At 40.0% G+C, this 23,830-nt stretch overlaps 1 pseudogene; it reads right to left on the reverse strand.

The window, feature by feature from the left end:
• Positions 1-17,483: 17,483 nt before the first annotated feature.
• Positions 17,484-23,830, reverse strand: part of LOC102470322 (X-ray repair cross-complementing protein 5-like) — an 8,210-nt pseudogene continuing 1,863 nt past the window's right edge.

Raw genomic sequence — 23,830 nt, forward strand, 5'->3', positions numbered from 1 at the left:
GCCGCCCCCCCCCTCCCCCGGGGAGGGTGTGATTTCTCGCTTTCCGTCTCTCGGACTCTATCTGTCTTTCTGGTAAGTGCGTGCACCCTATAGCAAAAACCTCTAAAAAAAAAAATGACTTATGTTGGCAACAGTGATATTTCAAGTATATTAATAGAGCAACTTACAAAACAGCAGTCCAGGAGGTAATACATAGAGGCACTCTTCATGTCAATTAGGATAAATGTTTATGATCAATTTGGTCAGAATGTTTATTGTTTTTGTTATCCAATACACTTTATTCATTATAAATATCAGTAGCACTATTATTAATAATATGGTTTTATTTTGGGGTTCTTGTAATACTGTTTCAGTTATTTCATCATTTCTTTCTTTCCTTTTTTTTTTTTAGGTTTTTGCCACCGGACACTGCACTTGCCAGAGAGAGAGAGAGGTAGTGAGAGGGAAAGCGAGAAATCACCCCTCGGGGAGATGGCCACACCACAATCCCTTCTCCTCCATTCTCTTGGAATTTTGGGTATGCATGCACATGTACCCATTGTGATTTTCAAGCAACTGGGTCAGGGACTTGAACCACGGTCAGCCATGTGGGAGTCCAGAGCCTTAACCATCACATCAAATGCTGGCCCCCATCATTTCTTTTTATACTACTTTAGTGCTGCCATTTTGCACACAGAGTGGAAGTGACAAGTGTGTGCGTGATTTTGAAGAAGGTTTAATGTTTAATGTTTTGAGTTTCTTGTTAGTAGATTCAGCAAAAGGTAGAGTTGAGAGAAGTAAATATCAAAAATAAGTTGAAGAGCCATGGATGACTTCTTCCACCTAATAGGTAGACATGAGTATACTGACTATCTGCAGGGTCTTCAAATAGTTTATGGAAAATATATATTATTAAAAAATCTGTGCATGGATTTCAAAAACTTTTTGCACCAAAATAAACTCATACATTAATTCCACTTTAAGGTACTTGTTGAGATCCCTTCATACTATTAAACAGAGGAGAAACATTTGAGAACATGCACTATTCTTTTTCAAAATTCAAGGCTTCACTCTAAATATAATAGTTATGCATCCAGCTGCCTGGTAGCACGCATGTGTGGAGCTTAGACATGTTACAGAAGGCACTGAAATAGAAGAAACAAATGCAAAACAGAATTATGCATCAAGGCAATAGCTTCATAAACCAGATTATTGCCTTGAAAAAGGATTTTCCAAATTCCGTATTCTCCTCCTTTAACATAGCAAAAGCTCAGCATTAAGCTCCTGGAATTTTGGGTACAGAAAACGGTCTTATTAGGACACAGAGAAGCCAGAAGGTTTGCTGCTGGAAAGTGGACTAAGGTTTGGAGAATTTAAGAATTTATCTACCTTGGGAGAGTGAGAAGAAAAGGACAGACAGGATAGGGAGAGTCAGGCTGTCATAAATCTGGGGCTTTAGTTTGGAGGAGAAATGCATATTAAATAAGGTGGGCTAACACCAATGGAGAAAGACTGCTAGGGACACAATCTTTTTTTTTTTTTTTTTTAATTGAGAGGTTTTCCCTATAGGGCGCATGCGCTTGCCAGACAGACAGAGAGAGACAGAGAGATAGAAAGCGAGAAATCACCCCCTTGGGGGATGGCCATGCCACAATCCCTTCTTCTCCATTCTCCTCTCGGGATCATGGGCACACATGCACACGTGCCCGGCGTGAGTTTAAGTCCAGGACTCAAACCGTGGTCAACTACATGGGAATTCAGAGACCTAGCCATATATTAACTGTTGGTCCCTGGGGACCCAATCTTGAAGAAATTCCAATTTTTTCAAAACATTATACAAAGAAAATATTGCCACCATATTTGTTTATACCAGTAAAGCTTCAGATTGTAGGGAGATGTGTACTTATATTTTAGTCCTGAGGACAAAAATCTGACTGCCTTTTCCTGTTCCAAAATTCTTTCCAAAGGGCTTGGAAGAGTCACACCTATAATAATTAACAGATCAGTCTGGTCCATTGATAATAGGACTTTCTTATATCCTAACCCATTGATATTAGGATTCTTCTTACATCCTGTCTGTGGCATAGGATCTTTACATGTGAGCTCAGCCTTCTTACCTATGTTAAAGTAAAACACAGAAATTCTTTTGTTAATTTCCTCCCAAGAGAGACACCATCCTTCCAAACACCAATCTAAAGACTTGTAATCTCACCTACTACCTATAAGCCTCCTCTTCCAATGTCCTGCCTTTTGGGGCTGGACTAATGAAAAAAGAAACTCCTTATGCTAAATGGCAAAGTTTGTATCTCTCACTCTCAAAACCAAATAAAAGGAACCACTGATCTGAGCAACCCAATAAATGTGCTTTTCTTTCTCTGGGTCTGACCACTCGATTTAGTGCTTAGAAACGAACTGCTTTAAATATTATTTCAACACAGCTTGTTATTGCCTATTACATTACCTAGTACACTCCCTGGTATATAGTTGATGTCCAAAAAGATATTCGAGGGACCAGCAGTTAGTGTAATGGCTATGTCGCTGGACTCCCATGTAGTTGACCGCAGTTCGCATCCCGGACCGGTGGCTTAAAACTCATGCTGGGCGCGTGTGCATGCATGCCCAAGATCTCGAGAGGAGAATAGAGGAGAAGGGATTTGCATGTCCATCCCCCCTGGGGGGTGATTTCTTGCTTTCTATCTCTCTGTCTCTCCGTCTGTCTGGAGGGCACACGCATGCTATAGCAAAAAAACCTCTCCAAAAAAAAATTGATATTCGATCAATTAGGATGTATTTAGATAATTTCTCAGCTTAGAACACAACTCTCCTTATATATTATTGGTACTTTATATAAGTGCAGTGTGACTTTCTGTTATGTTGTCTTGGTAATATTTGCTTCTGGAGCAAAAACAAAGTGAAATATGAAGGGTATTTATTTACATTGTGTCATCAGAAAAGTCATGACGTATTTTCTAGTTTATCTATGCAAAAATGTATCATGACTTTTCTGATCACCCAATAGATATGGTCTAAAAATGTGATAAAAGTGAAAGTTTTAAAAAGAAATGTTTAGGGCCGGCAGGTAGTGTGGTAGTTAAGGTGCTGGATTCCCACATAGCTAACCACGGTTTGGGTTCTGGATCTGGTAGCTTGCTTTCTCTCCCTCTGTCTCTCTGGCTACTTAAAGAATAAATAAACAAATAAATTAATTAATTAAATAATTCTTTAAAAAATAAATACTATGTAGTGAATTTTAAAAGTTGTTTTTTAGGAAAAGATAAGATTTTTCCCTCTTTAAATATAGGAAGTATTTGACGAAAAAGCCAGAGTCCGACATTTTGTTACTGTTCCCAACCCATGCCCATTTTCAAGTGCAAGTATTCACAGTGTTGCCAATGGCTGTGAGCAGCACACGTGGGGAATTCCATGGCTCCCAGTGAGCATCGCACAGGTGTCTCATGAGCCTTTAATGACAACCAGCTTCCCAAAGTACAGGAAGAGAACAGAGCAGAGGAGAATTATAGTGCAATTCTGTGGTCCTGTGTGCTATAAGAATAAAATAAAAACAAGTGAAGTACCAATAGGGAGAATTTCAGAGATTTCACTTAATTATAACGTACAATATGCTACTAGATACAGTATGAATATGCTTTGTCTACAAGTTTTCTTGATTTCTTTCTTTTTTTTCTCTTTACTTCCATCTTTCTTCTGCCTGGTTTCGATGAAACAGAGTGGCAAGTGACACAGGGACCACACTGCCAAGCGAAGTAAGGCTAGGATGGAATGAAGTGTTAAAGTTTTCCTCTTTAAAATTCATCGGACATTCGCACCCAACTTTACAAATCAATGATCAGTGTATGTAGTATTTCAATCAAGAAAGTGAGGAAACGCATTAATGGGTGTCAGAAAACAGGTTACCAGGGCATCACTCCAGAGCCAACAGCCTTGTGAAATGGCAAAATTCAACTGTGAAAGACAGCGCTTCGAGATTCGTGGAGTCTGCTTCTAAACGTTTTTCACTGCTCACTGCTACATAAAATGATGGGCTTTCATTACCCTTTCTTTGTTTCAAAGTCTGCAATTATCGTTGTTATTTTATTATTTGTGACAAACCTAGAGGTAAAACTTGAGAGGAGGAGAATTTTTGACTGCTTTTTCATTTACGACTGCATTTGTAACTAAAAAGAATAAATGATATTGGGATAAGTGGAGATTTAAGACAAGGGAAGTGAATTTAGGGGGCCTACAGGTAGAATGGTGGTTAAGGGCTTGGATTCCCACATGGCCGAGCAGTTGGAGTCCTGGACCTGGCAGCTTTGCTTTCTCATTCTCCACCCCTCCCCCATCCCAGCCCCTGTCTCTGGTGAATGCACGTGCCTTATTGAAAATTAAAAAATAATAATAAATAAAATTAAATAAGTTAAAAAAATTAAAAGAGATGTGAATTTATGTTATGAATAGGATTTTTTCCCAGAAGAAGAAAAAAGAATTGGGGATGCAGTGATTTATCTGAAAAGTATAGACACTAAATAAAATCCAGGCTCTACAACATGAATTGTATGGTCCGGTCCTTGCCCATTTCCCCACCTGCAGCTGCCCTCATGTGGGGCTGTCTTTATGAGGCTGTGACTACAGTGATCGTCTTAGTCAGTTTGGGTGGAATAACACGTTGCTGTAGACTGAGTGGCTTAAACAACATTTCTTTCTTATAATTGTGGAGGCTGTGATGTCTGGGATTAAAGCCCTGCAGACCTGGTGTCTGGTGAGGGCCTCTGGTTCATAGATGCCTGCCTTCTCATTGTACCCTCATATGTTAGTCAGGGGCTTGGGGAGTGGGATGGGATAGGTGGAGAGCTAACCAAATAAATAAATAAATAAATAAATTCTCTCTGCTTTGTTCCTTTTTAAAAAAACAACTTTGTTTTCCATTTCTTCCTTGACACACACACATACACACACACACACACACACACACACACACGCACCATTACCCCAACAGGATCTTTGCACTGAGAATTCTTTCAACCTCTGCTAGTCACGATCGCCAATGAACATGCAGATGTGCAGGGATACCTTGGAACACAAATCTTGGACCTTCTGACATGGCTTCAGAATTACAGAGCATTATGTTATGGCCACAGCACCGTGGTGGGCCTCCTGCCCTTTCTTATAAGGGCACTAGTCTTGTCACGAGGGCTCCACCCTCATGGCCTCCTTACCTCCCTAAGGTACCATCTCCAAATCACATGGGGATGAGGGCTTCAACAAAGGATTCTGAGGAAGACAAAAACGGTCAGTCCACAGAGTCACATAGGAACTTACACTTGACTTGACACTCTGTGTTTACCATCCTGAAAAATTTAATATTTTTATCTTTGAATTTGTGTGTGATAAGTGAAGCTCAAGGAGACAACAGGACATGACTGTAAGCAGAAGAAAAGCATGAGGTGTGTGTGTGTGTGTGTGTGTGTGTCTGTGTGTGCTTTCTGATGCTTTAGTTTGCTGTGACCCAGAAACACGTAATTCTGCTGGATTCGCCATTGTGTGTGTGCTTAGTGAGACCCAAAGCGAGCAGAAGGTAAGGGTGTTATGTCTACAGTTGAGACAAGGGACGTGTTGGCTCCGAAGCTCATCTTTTCCATTTGAACCAGACCTTGTTTCAAGTGAAGGAAGAACACAATACCAATCTAAGAAACTCAAAGTACAAGGAAACCCTGCCATAACCTTTCATCACTATACCTCCCTATATTAGCCAACCATGTGTGCTGAAAGAAATGATACAGAAGTAAAAGGAAAGATAGCGCAGCTAGTTCCTTTTCATAATCTTTCCTCCTTTCTCTCAGTAAGCCGAAGATAAATAGTGTTGGCAGAATGTGCTTCTATCAAAAAGTGGGGTGGGGGGAAGGTCGTTCTGTGCAGCATTGCCACTGTTCTGGTAAGAATGAAATACATACGTATGCATGAACCACGCAATACAAATTGGGTAATTTCAGTTATTCTGCTTGAGAGGGAATTGCTCTTATATTTGCATTTAAAAGTGGCATTGGCCCAGCCACTGTGGCTCAGCAGCAATGCAAGTGTCCTAGGCTGCAGGAAACCATAAAGTAAAAGCCGTATAGATCTTAGGTGGGTCTGAAAATGCCACCAGGTGTGTGTGCAGGTGCTCAGGATCCTGAAGAGCTGGAGAACTGGGAAACAAAGATTGGGACATGGCAATTGAGGGCCCTCTTTGTCTCTTGTAGGTATGTGAGTGTATAGACGCATGCACTTTCTATCATTAAAAAAGAAAAAAGCGGCATGCTCAATATGAGGAAACATGATACAATTTACGATAATGGTTTAATATTCAAAACTTTGTTTTCTTGGAATGATATTAAAACCAAGCCATTTTTCTACTTTTGGAAGAAGGGATCATGTTTTCATTTTGTACTAGGTCCCCGAAATGAGGTGTCTGTCTGCTTCTCTGGTCCCCTTTGATCACCACATGAAATCTTTCTTTTGTGAAGCAGTGTGGCTTTTGCATGTCCAGCCACTCCACCAAACGTTTCCCTCTGTCTGGAATACATTCCTCCCCGCCCTTCCCCTGGCTTGGTTTCCTTCTCTTCTCAGTGCAAAGGCACATTATTCACTAACATGACACTTGGGTTTTTCTCTGAGTGTTTACTGTCTATAATCATCTATTAATTTTTAATCTACTTTTCCAAAAAAATTCATCACCCAATCCATTGTAAGCTCCTCAGGGAAAGGGACTGTATCTGTTTATTCACTAAATGTGCCCACAGTATGGACAGAGTAGGCAGCCCATCAGCCTTTGTTTAATTAATGAATGAATGCAAGTTGAAGAATCTTTGTACCCAGATAAGAGAGAACATAATGTATAATCCTAGAGAAATGTCATTCCACAGCTTGAACGCCTTTAAGTAGGAACGCTGTCTTTAAGCAGGAATAGCAATAAAGTCTAGTTGGATGTAAGACTTTTGCTCACTTCTGCATCCTCTTTTGTGTTTTTATTAGTTAAATCTGTCAACTTTATCCTAAGAAGCTATTTTTTTTTTAAGAGAGAGAGCTTTTTTGGTATGGGGAGCATATATTCACCAGACAGAGACGGAGAAAGAGAAAGCGAGAAATCACCCCTCAGGGAGGAGGGCTATAATGCAGTGTCTTCTCCTCCATCCTCTCAAGATTTGAGGTATACAAACACATGTGTGTGGTGTGTTTCAAGCCTCTAGGTCGAGGATTCAAACCATGGTTGACCATATGGGAGTCTAGCACCTTGACCACTACACCATCTGCTAGTCCCACCCTAAGAAACTATTTTTAAAAGATTGGAGTCTTGGAGTTGTTCAATTTTTTATTTGCATACCTTGTCTAGTAGCTGATAAATAAGCGATTCAATAAAGTTTGCATAAAAGAATACATTAATGTTGGCATGTGATTAGTAATTCTTTTTATTACATACACACTTGAATTTTGACCCCAAATAAGAAAGCAAGTAAAGATTACAGAATGACAGTTGTTTATGTGGGTCATGGTGACCCAAGGAGGATTTATTAGGTCGCTGGGAAAGTCATGATATATTTCTCTGTTTCTCTACACAAAAATGCATCGTGACTTTCCAGGCAACCCAATAATTTTAATAAGAGACATGGCTATGAGAATTGTATAGGTAGTTTTGAGTTTTGCTATGCTCTCTAATCATCTGTGAAAATCTAACAATGATAACCTGTCTTTGTCTGTTTGGGCTGCTAAAACAAAATAAAAAAATAAAATATTTGGGAGTTTGTAAACAACTGGAATTTATTTTTCACAGTTCTAGAGGCCAGTCTGAGAGGAAGATACTGGCAGATACGAAGGCTAGTGAGGGCCAGCTTCCTGGTTCTTAGACGGTGTCTTCTCGATGTGTCCTCATGTGCTGGGAAAGGCAAGGCAGGTTTCTGAGGCATTTTCAGTTTTTAATTTGTGGAGGGCAAGTGTGCTTGCCAGAGAGAAACAGAGGGAGAAATCGCCCCCTGATTTAAGTGTGGTCATACTGCAATTCCTTCTCCTCCATTTTTCCATCCTGTGGAGATTTTGGGTACACATTCACATGTCCCTTGCATGTTTTTCAAGCTTCCAAACCTGGGATTTGAACTACGGTTCAAGGATCTAGCTCCTTGGACAACTAGGTTATAGGGCCAGCCTTTTAGCCTTCTTTTATAAAGACATTAATCCAACTCATGAAGATGCTTATCTTCATGACCTAATTATCTCCAAAGGTTTCCTGCTACATCCTGCTTCCTACTATTATCAAAATGGGGACTAGATTTCAGTGTGAATTTTGGAGGACATAAAAATTCAAGATATATGGGGCCAGCAGGTGGTGTGGTGGTTAAGGGTACTGGACTCCCACATGGTTGACCATGGTTTGAAGTCCTGGACTAGTGGCTTAGTTTCTTGCTTTCTCTCTTGCTCACTCTCACTCTGTCTCTCTTTGGTCAAATTAAAAATAAACAAATAGATAGATAAATAAATAAAGCTAAATAAAAAATTATTCTTGTAAAAAAAAAAGAAATTCAAGGTATACCGTGACCAGAATGATTATCTCATATGAAAATAAATAACTAATTACAACTTCAGGAGAATTAAAGTGATAATTTTTGTAATGAGTGGGAAAAAGATCATTAGATAAATATGTACTTTTGTTTTTATTTTTCCTTATAATCTAAAAGAAACTAATGCTAATCTAATAAATGGATTGCCTTTAGCTTCTTACAAAAATAAATGTAACTCAAACAAATTGGAAGTTTATGTGAAGTCATTTTTTTAAAACCATATGAGAGTGAAATATGAATATAATGACATTCTGTCAATACTGCCTGCCTTATTCAAGGAGAATGTTCGTTAAGTAAAGCTATAAGCTTTCTGTCATAAGGGATATGTGTTGTTTTCTAATTAAAAATTGTTTTATACACAAGTAATTTAGTACAACATTCTTATTATGAAATTCAAGAAACACATACATATGGGAAGGTAAATGTGAACTTCTCCCGTTGGGAGGATTCCCTTATACCTTAAATTTGTAATGCCTTCCCAAGAGGAAATCCTTGCTAGTGGCATACCGCCTAACTTGAAGACTTTCCTCTGTTTCATATATACATGCGTGTGTGCATGTGCGTATGTGTGTGCAGTTTCTTTCTTTCTTTCTTTAGAGAGATTTTTGCTATAGGGCATGTGTACTCACCCGTGAGAGACAGAGAGAGACAGAGAATGACAGAGAGACAGAAAGTAGGAACTCACCCTGTCTTCCAGGGAGGAGGGCCATACCTTAATCCCATCTCCTCCATTTTCCCTTTAGCATTTTGGGCAGATACACACTTATACCCAGCATGTTACAAGCCACCGGGTTTAGGACTCAAACTGTAGTCAACTATGTGGGAATCCAATGACATAACCATTCTGCTGTTTGCTGGTCCCAATGTGTGTGTCGTTTCTTACACAAATAAAATTTCATCTATCTGTGAAATTCTCAGTGAAATTGACATTGGTATTAAGAGAGGGAGGAGGTGAGAAAAGTGCTGAAGATTTTGGTTGGGATTTTGGAAAAGTGGAGGTACCATTTATGAAGATAGACAGTGGGAAGGCAGCTTGGGGAGCTTAGAAATGAAGAGCTTGATTCTGAACACGTTGCATTTGAGCTATCTGACAACCTACTCGAGATGAGAGTAGGCAGTTGGGGCAGAAAAAGAAATCAGGAGTTTGAGAAAGTGGTCTCGACTCTTGAGATACATTTGGGAAACATTAGCATATAGATGAGATTTAAGGGCATGGGGCATATGAAATCACCCAGAGTCTGAATGGAGACAGACAATAAGAGTGGAAGGGATAGAGGCCTGAGGCGCTCTATGACATTTAGGGTTGGGGAAAACGAGTAGAAATCAGCAAATAAAACAGAGAGGAGCAGCCAATTAGGGAGGAGGAAAACCAGAAGAGAGTGGTGTCTAAGAAGCTACAGAAAAGAAAGACTTGGAGGAAGAGTAAGCTGCCGACTGTGTCAAGTAGAGCAAGAAGGCCAAGTAAATTGGACTAAAGATCCACTCATGGATTTAGCATGTCGAGGTCAGCAAAAACCTTAGCAAGAGCAGTTTGGCTGCAGTGGGAGATGAAAACGTAAATAAAATGGGTTTAAGTAGCAAAGGGCAAGATGAGGGGGTTGTAAGTTTGGGAGTTTTTTGTTTATTTTGAATGGTCATTATCGGGGATTATGTTCAATGGTAATTGATAGATGAATTATTATTGAATTTTGATTTTTATATGAATAAAACGATCTGATAGGAGGAAATGAAAATGATCTGGGAGGACGAGGAGACATTGGTAGGAGTGGGGTCCTTGACTAGATGAAAGGGCTTCTGTACACACTGGTGGAATGGTGTTGGCCTTAGAGCAGATATCCTCTATTATGGGAGGAGGAAAGATAGAAAAAAATGTGTTCAGAGATAGGTAGGCTTGTTGACTTGATGATGGGACTGGAATTCCCTGCTTTGTCAGAATAAATCAGTAAGAAAATGGGCATTTCACTGAATTAATAGCAAAGCTGAGAACTCAGTGGAAACGGCAACTTCGAACCAAACCGGAGCATGAGATCCCCCAGCATTTCAAGGAAAAACTTACTGTTTTTTCCTGAACTAACATTTGGGTTGTTTTATTTTTAAACTTTGAATTTTAAAATTTATTACCAGAAAGTGCATGTACTATCCAGAAAGAGAGAGAAAGTATTTCCGAAAGGATCTGGTCATGCCACAATCCTTTTTCCTTCATTTCTACATCCCATAAGTATTTGGGGCACAGTGTGCACTTACACGTGGTGTGTTGTTCAATCCACTGAGGCTGGGATTTGAACTGTAATCAACCATGTAGCAAATGCCTCTCTATGTACTGTGCTACATCTCTGTGTTAGGAGGTGGTCCCCGGGTTGTTTTAAACACCCTGATTCGCACATATCCCTCTCATGTACAAATAACCATTTGATCTGAAGTCAGGTAATCGAATACCAGTGTCTCCTAACTGTAATAATTTTCCTTGTGGAAAATTGTATCTTCTCTTTGAGTTTCCATTTCACCTGCAAAATAGAAGCATTTTTATGTATAACTTAACTCAGATGTATCTATCCAAGTCATTTGTCAATAGCTCCATCTGATTTCCTTAAATACACCGACATCAAGATGGAAATTATTTCTTCACTAATTTCTCTACCGAATCTGAGTTCTAAAAGGGCATTGCCATAGACCATGTTATCCAGTTTTTCTACTGTGATACTTAACCTAGACCTCTCTCCTCCACTCTCCCACCATCTCAAGTTTAGCCAACCAACAAGTCTAGAAAATTCTGCTACCTAAAAATGTCACCTTACCATAATTTATGTTTCTGATATCTGAAGTCGAGGTTTTCATATATAATAGCATGAGTGTAGATAGTTTACCTTGAATTCTTGGGTTTAGTTTCATTTAAATTTTATTGTTCACTACATTGCATTTGTTGACATTGTTGTGTTCTAATTTTTTCTTCTACGAGGTTTTATATTCTTAGACTTACAAAATGAGTTCCTCAACCCTTTTGGCAGTTTTTGTTTTCTCTTCTTTTGCATCTAGTTTTTAACCCTTTTAACAAGACGTTTAGCTTTTGAGTATGCACTCACATATACTAAGGTAAACTAGATGTCAAACATTTTAGGTTTTGTCCAAGTTGTAGAGTGGTGACCTTCTGCTTTGAAAATCTGTTTCTACATCTGAGTTTCCTGTGCATTCTTGCTTTTGAATAATGAGTCACTTAGCCTGATGAATAATCGGATCTTCTGTGCAATTAGAACTTTTCTCTATATTATAATTTATAGTATGGTTGAATCGAACAACATGTAACGAGTCATTTTACTGAGGCTTTTAAGGGAGTTATTTCTGAAGGTCTGCCTGAGAGGCTAAAATATGTCTGAATTAAAAAGAATGACAGGCTGCAATCAGGACTATAAAATAAAGGTGCTCAGTAAGCAGTCCTATTACAATCAAAAAGTGAAGGAAACGGATCTCTGTCTTGTGGGCAGAGGCAGAGGAAATGATGAATACCTTAGGTAACTCATTCTGTGCAAAATCAATCTTTCACTGTCAATTTTAAATGAACTAATTTGTTCACAAATCTGCTCAGTCAGTTTGGAAGCATACTCTGTTCCTTCATATTAGCAAATCCTTTAATCTTGACTAGTCCACTGAGTAAGAAATCTAGAAATGTGTTAATATGATTGGACATATGTAGTAGGATAAGAATTGATTCTTTTAATTAGTGTCTGCTCAAGTTAGAGTCCCTTTCTTGGCTGAACTATTGACCCACTAATATATTAAGAGATTATGTTATGATGAACATATACCCAAAGTACAATTTAACTCTTTCTGTATTGGCCAATATTGGTGTAAACTTTCTAGGGACTACATCCTTTCTTTCTTTTCAAAAAGAATATTGAACTTTTGGTATGATAAGGAAAATAGGAAATGCATAAATATCTGGACATTAATTATTTACAGCACAACATATCAACCAACTGTGCATCGAGACAGCTCTCTGATTTGGAGAATTCAAATTCATCATGAACTTAATTGTCACCTATGAAAATGAAAAGATGTCCAGAAGCATTTCTTGTTGGAGTTTCACTTTGAAACAATTGGAATTTGTATGCAAATTTCCTCCATGACATTATAGAATAATATGAGAAAGAAATCCAAGAAGTACCGTATGAATATAAGATTTTGTTGAGATATGGAAATAAGAAATTGTAAGAATTATGACTTCCTGTTATTTTACATAGATCAGTAGGTAGTCACTGAATAAGTATGTGCATTTTGATTCAGAAAGGGAGTAGTATTGAAATTCTACATAAAATGGATGAGTATAAAACCTAAAGATACAGTTGAAACCTATTTTAATTTTTGCTTAAATACATAAAAAATGGATTCTTAAATGAATTACATCTATTGATGCTAAAAGAAAAACAAGTGATGGGAATGTTAAATTATATATACTTACATCCTATGAGATTGTTCTAAAATAATATTAAGGATATAATATCTTTTTTTAATTTTCCTTTAGAGAGAGTTTTGCTATAGGGAGCGTAAGACTGTCAGAGAGACAGATGGACAGAAAGCAAAGCATCACCCCCTCTGGGGGATGGCCCTGCTGCAATCCCTTCTCCTCCATTCTCCTCTCGGGGATTCTGGGCATGCAAGCACACGTGCCCAGCATGAGTTTAAAGCCATTAGGTCTAGGACTTGAACAGTGGTTGACGACATGAGAGTCCAGCAAAGTAACTATTACGCCATCTACTAGTCTAAAATATATTATCTTTTTAAACAATGCAACCTTTTCTTTTTAAAAAGTTTATTTATTTTGTGAGTGAGAAAGGGACAGAGAGAGAGAAAGATAGAAGCACTCCCAAGAGGGCGCCTTCATGCCACAACTTACCCCCAGCTTCAGGTGGCTTGGGTCACAAAAGTGTTCACGTCTGGTGCTCAGGGAAGTCCCAGGATGAAAACCAAGGACCTTTTTCATGTGACACCAGTTGTGTTCCCACTGTACCACTCCTTGGCCCTGATTATATCTTATAAATACTGTCGTCTTGGCCATGTTACCAATTTAAAAGACATTTTTCATTAATGTGTCTATGTAGAGCATAAACACTGTATTTAACAATGAACTTGAAAGAAACGCTGTTCCTATCTTCTGCCCACACTGGGGAGGACGGTTGAAGGACTGAGTGCATTTTCATTGATTCAGCGAACGTTCATCGTATGTCTTCTGTGTGGAAGGCACTGTGCTATGAGCCTGGTGGAACTTCAAAAGCTGTCAAATGTAGCCTGACTTACAGGAAATGATACTTTTAACTTTAATCTCAACTCCTATGCATTCTAGTACCATGAAAATTGGTTAGGTTTACATTTTGCTCTAATCTGATATCCTTCTCTCTGCCTTCAAAATTACTCTACTCATATACTTTGCTAGATTATTTGTGGCAACTCAGTTTTTTTTTTTTTTTTTTTTGAAGTTTTTGCTAAAGGCCCAATTTGCTTGCCAACACAGGTCTGAGGTTATTAATTTACTATAGTGGACGCTGTTTTTAATACCCCCCAAATGGGAAGGGAAAGACCAAACATTCTTTTTTTTGGAGAGGTTTTTGCTATAGGGCGCGTGCGCTCACCAGCCAGAAAGACAGAGACAGAGAGACAGAAAACGAGAAATCACCCCCCAGGGGGGATGGTCACGCTGCAATTCCTTCTCCTCCATTCTCCTCTTGGGATCTTGGGCACGCACGCACACGCGCCCGGCGTGAGTTTAAGTCACTGGGTCCAGGACTCAAACCGCTGTCAACTACATGGGAGTCCAGCGACATAGCCATTATTCCAACTCCTGGTCCCGGCAACTCAGTTTTTCCAAATGATCAGACCAAAAGTCTTTCGAATGATCTTTTTGGAGTTACCTTTTATTCCTCTCATTCTCTCTCACTCCACACCCGATTTGCTAGGAAATACAATTGCCTCTATCTTAAATTTTATTTCAGAACCACAGTGCTTCGCTGCCGCAGTGTCAGGCTACCACCCTCCCTCTCTTAGATGTTGTAATAGCCTCTTACCTGCTTTTGCTTCACTCTTCCTCCTCCTCCCGCTCTGTGTTCTATTGATATTAACACATTTCAGAGTGATCCCATTAAAACGTAAGTCAGACCTAACCATCCCTCTGTTCAAAACCTGTTAGTTACTGTTTCTGTTTCAAATGCTCGTCAGAAAAGGCAGTGCGATTTCAATGGCTGACAAGGTACTCAAGGAATCTGCCTCTTATTTCTTTCCTTTTTTTTTTGGAGAGATTTTCACTGTAGGGCGCGTGCGCTCGCCAGACAGACAGAGAGAGACATAGAGACAGAAAGTGAGAAATCACCCCCCAGGGGGGATGGTCACGCCGCAATCCCTTCTCCTCCATTCTCCTCTCAGGATCTTGGGCACGCACGCACATGCGCCCGACGTGAGTTTTAAGCCACCAGGTCCGGGACACGAACCGTGGTCGACTACGTGGGAGTCCAGCGACATAGCCATTACGCTAACTGCTGGTTCCCATCTGCCTCTTATTTCTATGACTTTACCTCTTTCTCCTTTCCCTCTCATTCTGTCACAGCACACTAGGCCCCCAGCTATTCCTCCAGCACACAATTCATGCTGCTGTGTGAAGGCCTGGGCACCAGCTCTTCCTCCTGGGAGGCCCTCACCCTGACAGCCCCGCGGCAACACGCCACTCCCCTCCTCACCCAGGTCTGCCATGACAACCGTCATTTTTTCATTTTAAACTTGCTAGATGGTGTGTATGCTCACAGGACAGAGAGCGAGAGAAAGAGAGAGAGAAAATGAGAAAGCAGTCCCCATGGGAGATGGTCATGCCACCATCTCTTGTACACTTTCCCTCTTGGGACTTTGGGCACACACGTGTGTGTGTCTGACACATTTTCCAAGCCTCTAGATCCAGAACTCTAACTGCACATTCGTCCACATGAGATCCAGCTGCCTTAACCACTACTGGCCCGACTACTGTATTTAAAGTTATAGGATTTACCTCTGCAGTCCAAATCTCCTTTGCCATACCTCACTATTTTTTCTTTCCTTTTCCTTTTCTTTTTCTTTTCTTTTTTTTTTTTTGAGAGGTTTGTCCTATAGGGTATGTGCACTCACCAAAAAGACAGAGAGAAACAGAGAGAAAGAAAGTGAGAAATCACCCACTGGGGGGATGGCCATGCCACAATCTCCTCTATTCTCTCGGGATCTTGGGCACACACACACGCACCCAGTGTGAGTTTGAGCCACCACCAGGTCCAGGACTCGAACCACTGTTGACTACATGGAAATGCAGCGACATAGACATTGCCCACTGCTGGTCCCCCTTACTATTTTTTTCTTAACACTTATTAATTTCTAATGTATTACATAGTTTCCTTATTTATTATATCTATTATTTATTGCCTGTTACCTATTATTTATTGTCTGTTTCCCTAGAATTTCCATTTTGTGGGCTGATGATATCCTAAGCACCCAAATCAATGCCTGGCACCTGGCAATGTTCAATAAATATTTGTTGAATTAAAAAAAAAAAGAGTTAAAGTTTATACTACTTCGTGGTTTGAGGGTAAAGCCCACACCTTTGTTAAAAATGTCACTACCTTGTCTTAAGATACTATGTTGCATTATCTTAATATTTAGTTGCTGTGTTTTATTTCTAAAGGTACAAAATGGGGTTCCCTACAGAGCAATGGTTATCTGACTCTATTGATGTATCTCCCTTGCCTTCAACCCTGATACTATAGAACGAGCGAAGTTGTAATGTATTTGTCTCACTAGTTTTGTCTGTTGCAGTTTTGATCTGATTTGTGATGGCAAATTTAGTGAGGTCTGCTAGCTCTTTTGGTTTGTTTGTTTTATGAGAGCTGATGCTCTTATGACTCATTTGCTAATAGTCCTGAAATAAAAGCTTTTGAATAATTTCTTTTTTTTTAGAGAGATTTTTGCTATAGGGCACTTGCAGTTGTTGGAGAGAAAGAGAGAGAGAGACAGAAAGTAAGAAATCATTCCAGCGGGGGGGGCGGGGGCATGCTGCAATCCTTTCTCCATTCTCCTCTTGGGATTTTGGGCATGCACGCACACGTCAGGCCTGAGTTTTAAACCTCTGGGTACGGACTCAAACCATGGTTGACTATGTGGGAATCCAGTGACGTAACCATTCTGCCATCTGTTGGTCCATGAACAATTTCTTACCTGTGAATCCAAATTTCTTCTTTGTTCAATATATGAAGAAAACGTCAAGTTTAAAATAGTGTTTCTTCACTTCTTCCTACTAAAGCATACCTTAACCACTGGATTCTACCCATTGCTATTTATCGATGTTTATTCTTAAATTTTAGATATTTTATAGGTGCTCGGTAAAGCTTGGTGATCAATTGATTAAACTTGATGTTTTTTTTTTTTTCCCCCTCTTCTGGAGCTAATGAATTGATTGAATGTGTTGAAAGAGATCAGCTGGAAGAATGGGCTTGTGCTGTTATGGATAATGCCCTGTGTCCTTGGGCTTCACTATTACATTTGACTCAGGTGCGGTCCCATGCAATAGGAGATGTAAATAAGCCTCAGGATTTTGAAAACCACAACTTTGAATTACGTGACATGGCTTATCTGCTTTGAAAGTGTCACATCACACTTTCCAACACATTCTGTTGCTGAGGCTCTGGAGAAACGAGCACACGTGTGCATTGCTGAGGGGAAAGTGCAATAAAATGATAATGTTCCGGTGAGAAGAATTGGGCCCTATTTCACACCCTTGCATGCCTTCGAAGTCTTGGGCCTAGTTCTCCAAAAGCAGACCTGCGATGAAGAGTCGTGTACAAGTGGGCAATGGAAGAAGTGCTCCTGGGAGACACCGTAAGGAAGTAAGAGAGGGATGGGAACGTGCATGTCAGGGCTTCAGGTGCAGGCAACGTCTTCAGAAAGAAAGACGTTTCTGATTTCACAGGGATGACTGTGGGATACGCACTGAACTTTCATACGTTGGCACCACCTATCCTTTTCTAAAAGCCACCCTGGAAGAACGCAAATTCCTAGGTGCTTCTCGCATTCTGAACATGCAAGATAGAACTGCTCCAGGGACTTGAGGGTGGGCCTCCAGTTACAGCGGCAGGCCATGACAAGGATGGAGAGGAGTCGGACTCCAGAAGAAGAAAGATCCTGAGTGAGCACAGACTGTCCTGCTGTAGTCAGCAACCCAATCTCTAAACACCCAATCTCTAAGAACGCATCCAAAGACATCCTGGCAAAATATAATATGACAACGTCATATGGCTATTTATAGTGGCATTGTATACTATAGCCACGAATGGAATCGGCCCTGACGTCAAGCAATAGGAGACCGCTTGGTACACCCATGCATCAGAGAATTTTTTTTTTGTTTTAGAGGTTTTTGCTATAGGACGGGTGTGCTTGCCAGGAAGACAGAGAGAGACAGAGAGACAGAAAGCAAGAAATCACCCCCCGGGGGGGGTGGCCACGCTGCAATTCATTCTCCTCCATTCTCCTCTCGGGATCCTGGGCACACATGCACACGTGCCCGGCGTGAGTTTAAGCCGCCGGGTCCAGGACTCGAACAGCAGTCGACTACATGGGAGTCCAGTGACATAGCCGTTACACTAACTACTGGTCCCATGTATCGGAGAATTTTTCAATTGCAAAATGAGTAAGAAGGATATCAATCCACAGACAGAATTTTATTCAGGTTCTACTGTTATGTAAAAAGAAAAGCAAGTAGATCAAATTTTATTTTTAAAAAAGTGTGCAAATATGAATATTTATTTGGATGGCTTGTTTACATTTTCAAAACTACGTAATATAAACATGTCTGCCAAGTCCATACTAATGGCTACTTTTAGGAGGAGAAAGATGCAGATTGGATGGCACAAGGATGACTGCGAAACTCACTTTCCATTTCGTGGGTACAGGAAAACAGCACAAGGGAAACACCGGTGTGAAGGGGACCTGGTCAGTGCATCTGCCATCCCCAGGTGCTGTCTCGGTGAGACTCGTCAGTCCTCGCTGCTGTGTGCACTGATGCCGAAGACTCCCCCCCGACCAGATCCTAGTCACTTGCCAGGCTTTCCCCATCATGGGAGCGACACTGGCAACTGATGCTCATGCTCACCCTGCTGTCAAAGCATTCCAATTTTTAATCGCTACATGACTTGTCAGATTGAATATGAACCACATGCTACAATACAATGCCCTAATAATGAGAATGCCAAAAAGAAAAAAAAAAAAAAGAAAAGGAAAGAAAAATAAAAAACAAGAAAAAGTAAAACTTTGGGCAGATCGTCAGTGCTCATGTTCGGAAAAGTTCTACAACTGGAAGTTGTATTTAAAAGTTGAAAAGCTAAGATCTAGTCCCTTAATTCTCACAGCAAACCACTCCATTGTCCCAGGCATGTGCTTCCACTTACTGAACACCCCGAGGTTCTGGCTGATGCTCACGGAGTATATTTCCACTGTGGAAAAGAAGCCATCTCCCATGATTTGGGAAGAAAGCAGCCCGACTCCAGCGCCAGCTCTCAACACACACCTGTCACTTCCTTCCCTACTGGGAGGCAGTCTCATCTTGGCTCTCTTAAGTTGGAAATGCTAATGTGTATTTTAAGAATTCTTCTTGAACTCAGAACGATGGGCTTTATTTTTATGAGCATGTTTCCTGAGTCACAGTCTCAATGATTTTTTTTCCCCCTCTGGAATGTGAGATATGGAATAGCCACAGGCTTGGGGATTAAGAATGAGAGGCAAATGTTTTTGTGAACTAACATTTTTAATGAATTCACTTGCACTTTTCTATAGATATTGACCCTCTGTTCTGAATGTGTTTAGAAGAGCTAGGCCAAGTGTTGTTCTTTCCTGGGTTTTGACGAGGCTTCTCTGCCTCTGTGCAGATGGAAAGTCCCAGCAGCTAAGAGACATGCCAGGCTCTATGTGAAATGATCTACCATGTGTGTATGAGAACTGCAGACAGCCAATTCTAGTTCTTCAGCATGGCCTCAGCATTTTACTGAACTTGAGTAAAACACAAAGTACTATTGGGATCTCTATGTGGAGTAAATACTTTGGAAATAAGAAATTTAGTACTTACCTAACTTCGTAAAAATGATCAGCTTCCATGCTGGTTTCTGAGTATATTGTTCTCCAAGCATTCATTGGGATGTTGTCTGAGGTCTTTGTGTTCTCAATGCTGAGAAGCAGCATTAAGCTGTGATGAGTTAATCGATGGTTCTGTTCTTAAAACAGCACCCAAACAGAACTTTATTATGGAAAGTGTGGGCTAAATAGTCCAACTTGGAGAAAGTGCTCAGTGTGAGTGAGTCCCTATTACCAGATCTTCTGTGTTGTCACCAAGTGTCACAGCTCCTCAAACTGGAAAACATTTTAATGATTAATGGAATTCAGACTCATATGAATCTCCTTTGGAATTATCAGGCACGTTTCATTTGAATACAAAAGCTTAACTCTTCATTTATCTTTTAATAAGAAAACCAAGAAACAAATTCTACCTACCACTTTCTATTCTATTTGCTATAAGCCAGTTCTAGACCAAGAAATATCTTGAAAGAGGAAACGAAGCATGGTCTTTGAAATACCAACATTCATTGACAGTTTCAGAGTTTACTGAGTGGAAGTATTTACAAAAGCCCATCTCGTTTATCGGTACAGGACTAAGGCTGCCTCGTCACAGGCTTGGGCTTCTTGGGAACATCATCATGTCTTAGCCTTTGAGCCCACAGTAGCAATACAATTCTTGGCCACTACTGAAGTAAAAACAAACGAAATGACTAGCAAATGAAATATCGTTTTTATTTTTCAAAGAATTATTTATTTAATTTTATTCATTTATTAAAATTTTAATGTGATCATAGAAAGACAGAAAGAGAAGAAAAATTAAAAAGCAAATCACCAGGTCCAGGACTCAAACTGCAGTTGACCATGTGGGAGCCCAGTGCCTTAACCAACACTCCACCTGCTGGCCCTACAAATTGAATTTTTTACAACAATAGAAACTAATTCCTTCTTCTTTTCTTTTCTTTTCTTTTCTTTTTCTTTTTTTTTTTTTGAGAGGTTTTTCTATACGGTACATGTGCTCACCAGAGAGACAGAGACAGAAAAGAAGAATTCACCCCCCTGGGGGGATGGCCACACAGCAAGCCTTTCTCCTTTATTCCTTTATTCTCTTCTTCTCTTGGGATTTTGGGTACACACACACATGTGACTGGCATTTTTTTGGGGGGTGAGGGGGAAGAAACCCTTTGGGCAGGGAGAGACTTTGGCCCATGACACCGATCTTTTTATTTTGGAGAGGTTTTTGGTATAGAGCATGAGCACTCACCAGAAAGACAGAGAGAGACAGAGGGACAGAAAGTGAGAAATCACCCTCCTGGGGGCCACATCACTATCCCTTTTCCTCCATTCTCCTCTTGGGATCTTGGGGCACACATGCACACTAAGCCACTGGGTCCAGGACTCGAACCACAATCGACTACGTGAGAGTCCAGTGACATAGCCATTACACCCACTGCTGGTCCCTGGCATTTTTAAGTCAACAAGTCTGGGACTTGAACTGCAGTTGACTACGTGGGAGTCCAGTGACTAAACCATTTTGCCATCTGCGGGTCCCAAAGCTAATTCCTAGTAACAGACAATCCTCATCTTTACACATCATTATCCATAACTTCTAGATTATATAGATCGAAAGACTCATATCCCTATAGTTTTTCTTTATTCTCTTTTTTAGTTATTAATCCTATATGTATATATATATTTTTTGAGAGGTTTTTTCAATAGGGCGCATGTGCTCGCCAGACAGACAGAGAGAGACAGAGAGACAGAAAGCGAGAAATCACCCCCCAGGGGGGATGGTTACGCCGCAATCCCCTCTCAGTATCTTGGGCACATACACACACATGCCCAGCGTGCGTTTAACCCATCAGGTCCGGGACACAAACCGTGGTTAACTATATGGGAGTCCAGCGATGTAGCCATTATGTCATCTGCTGGTCCCTAATTCTATTATTTCTTATAAACTGGAAGTGAATACTGTAAACATTCTAAGCAAAAAATCTTTTCTCCATTACACTAAAATCAGATTTATAAATTTTCAAAGTCTAGTCAACTTATCAAGAGAGATTAGAAATATTCTACACCCTATACGTACTCTATGGAATACTATTCAGCCAGAAAAAAAACCCCAATGACTCCCTGACATTTTATACTATGAATATGGAAGATTTAATGCTAAGTGAAACAAACCAGACTATAGAAGACAGGCATTGTATATCCCCACTCCATGTATACCAAAAGCACGTATTCTATGGTAGAAACTGAAAAATTGGAAGGTGTAAGAAGAGGAAGGACAACTGTGGGTACTAGAGACAGTATAAGAGGGAGTGGGTAATAGTGGGTGGGTAATAGGAGGTGAGAAAGAGGGAATAAGGAGAAAAACAAACAAACGAAACATTGAAGACACACAAAAGTGAAAAGTTACCTGTTGATGATAATGCATATGATGTCTTTGACTTGATATATGCACTGTATTTATGCTAGGAAAAACCATGTTGAACACTGTAAAGATATAGAATGATTAAATATAAATGAAAATGTTTATATATATATATATATAAATGCTTAAAAAATTAATGGAAAAAAAGAAATATCCCACATCCAACAAACTAAAAATCTACAATACTTTCCATTTAAATTTGACACTGCAACTTATACTATTAAAAGTGACACACTAGTTTAAAAATAGAGTTTAGTCAAACTATACCTAAATCTCTAATTCTGAGTTGGGTATGACCTGTAATTGACTTCATTGGCTATTTTTGTCAACTTTGTTAATAAAACGAGTTCCTTACAGTATCACACTATTAATCTACACCAGCAATTATGCTTTTACTTCAACCATTTTTATATTTACTACAGACACTTAAATACTAAATGTGGAGGTTATCATAGAAGGAATTAAGTTATACGTATTGTTTGTGCTTTCTTTTTTCTTTTTTGATCTTTCAGTGTGGTTTTCTCAGTTACCTAGAAATGTTTTCTTCTCTGTCCAAACCTTGTTATGTCATTGGGAAGCACAATTCTTCCCTGTGGCATGCTGCCTGGACACTGGTGCTAACTTAAGACGGTCTTGCACTGATTAATTTGTATCCTCCATAAATCTTTGCTTTGCATTAGATGAGCATTGCTTTAACAATGTTTAAATTTTCTTGCACATAGTCTTACAACCATTTAAATTAAAATTGAGATGCATATCATAAAATGTCCAAGGAATAACAGGAAAATGTGTTTTTTCCCCCTTATTCTTTTATGTAAACACATTTGATAAGTTTTCTTTCCTTCTGTTTTTAAACTTGTATGGGGTCTAATTATCACCCTGCTTCCATTCCACAGAGAATTAGGTGATTCACTTTTGAGTAGCCTCCTGGGACCATCTTCAGAACTTCTGGTTCCCTCGGGACAGCATTCTGCTGGATATTCTATAAGAACTCCTAGGGCCACAGTGAGGGGAACTCTCTTGAATTCTCCAGGCATCCATAACCCGCATCATGTCCACTAAATCACCCATGACACCACCTTCTTCAAATATGGCTGTTGCATCTTTGTCTGGTTTTTCTTTGGGGACCAGAAGTTTTTTTTTTTTTTTTTTGAGAGGTTTTTGCTATGGGGCGCGTGCCCTCGCCAGACAGACAGAGAGACAGAAAGCAGGAAATCACCCCCCAGGGTGGGTGGCCACGCCGTAATCCCTTCTCCTCCATTCTCCTCTCGGGATCTTGGGTACGCACGCACATGCACCCGGCGTAGGTTTAAGCCACCAGGTCTGGGACTCAAACTGCGGTCGACTACGTGGGAGTCCAGTGACATAGCCATTACACTAACTGCTGGTCCCGGGACCAGAAAATTTTTGACTTCCTCTACTATGACAACTTCCTGAGGCTTCATCTCTCGTGATCAGAATGATTCCATCCTGGACAGTAATTTCACAGAAATGATTTATTTGTTTAATTTCCACTTTCTCTCTTAGGGCTTTCTGGAAACTCTTAAAGCATTGCTCTTCTGAAGACTGAATGGCTTCTTCACAGAAGGCCTTGGTATACTCCCACTCTTTATGAAATATGGTGTTTTGTTGGATCCGAAAACAACTGTTCAATGTTGTTTATTAGGGGGTGACTCCATTCCTCAAAGCTGGCATTCTTCTGTCTCATTAGAACACAGACGTTTTCAGCAGG

The sequence above is a fragment of the Tupaia chinensis genome, unplaced genomic scaffold (genome assembly GCF_000334495.1).
Source record: "Tupaia chinensis unplaced genomic scaffold, TupChi_1.0 Scaffold149537_1, whole genome shotgun sequence".
NCBI classification, from domain to species: Eukaryota; Metazoa; Chordata; class Mammalia; order Scandentia; family Tupaiidae; genus Tupaia; species Tupaia belangeri.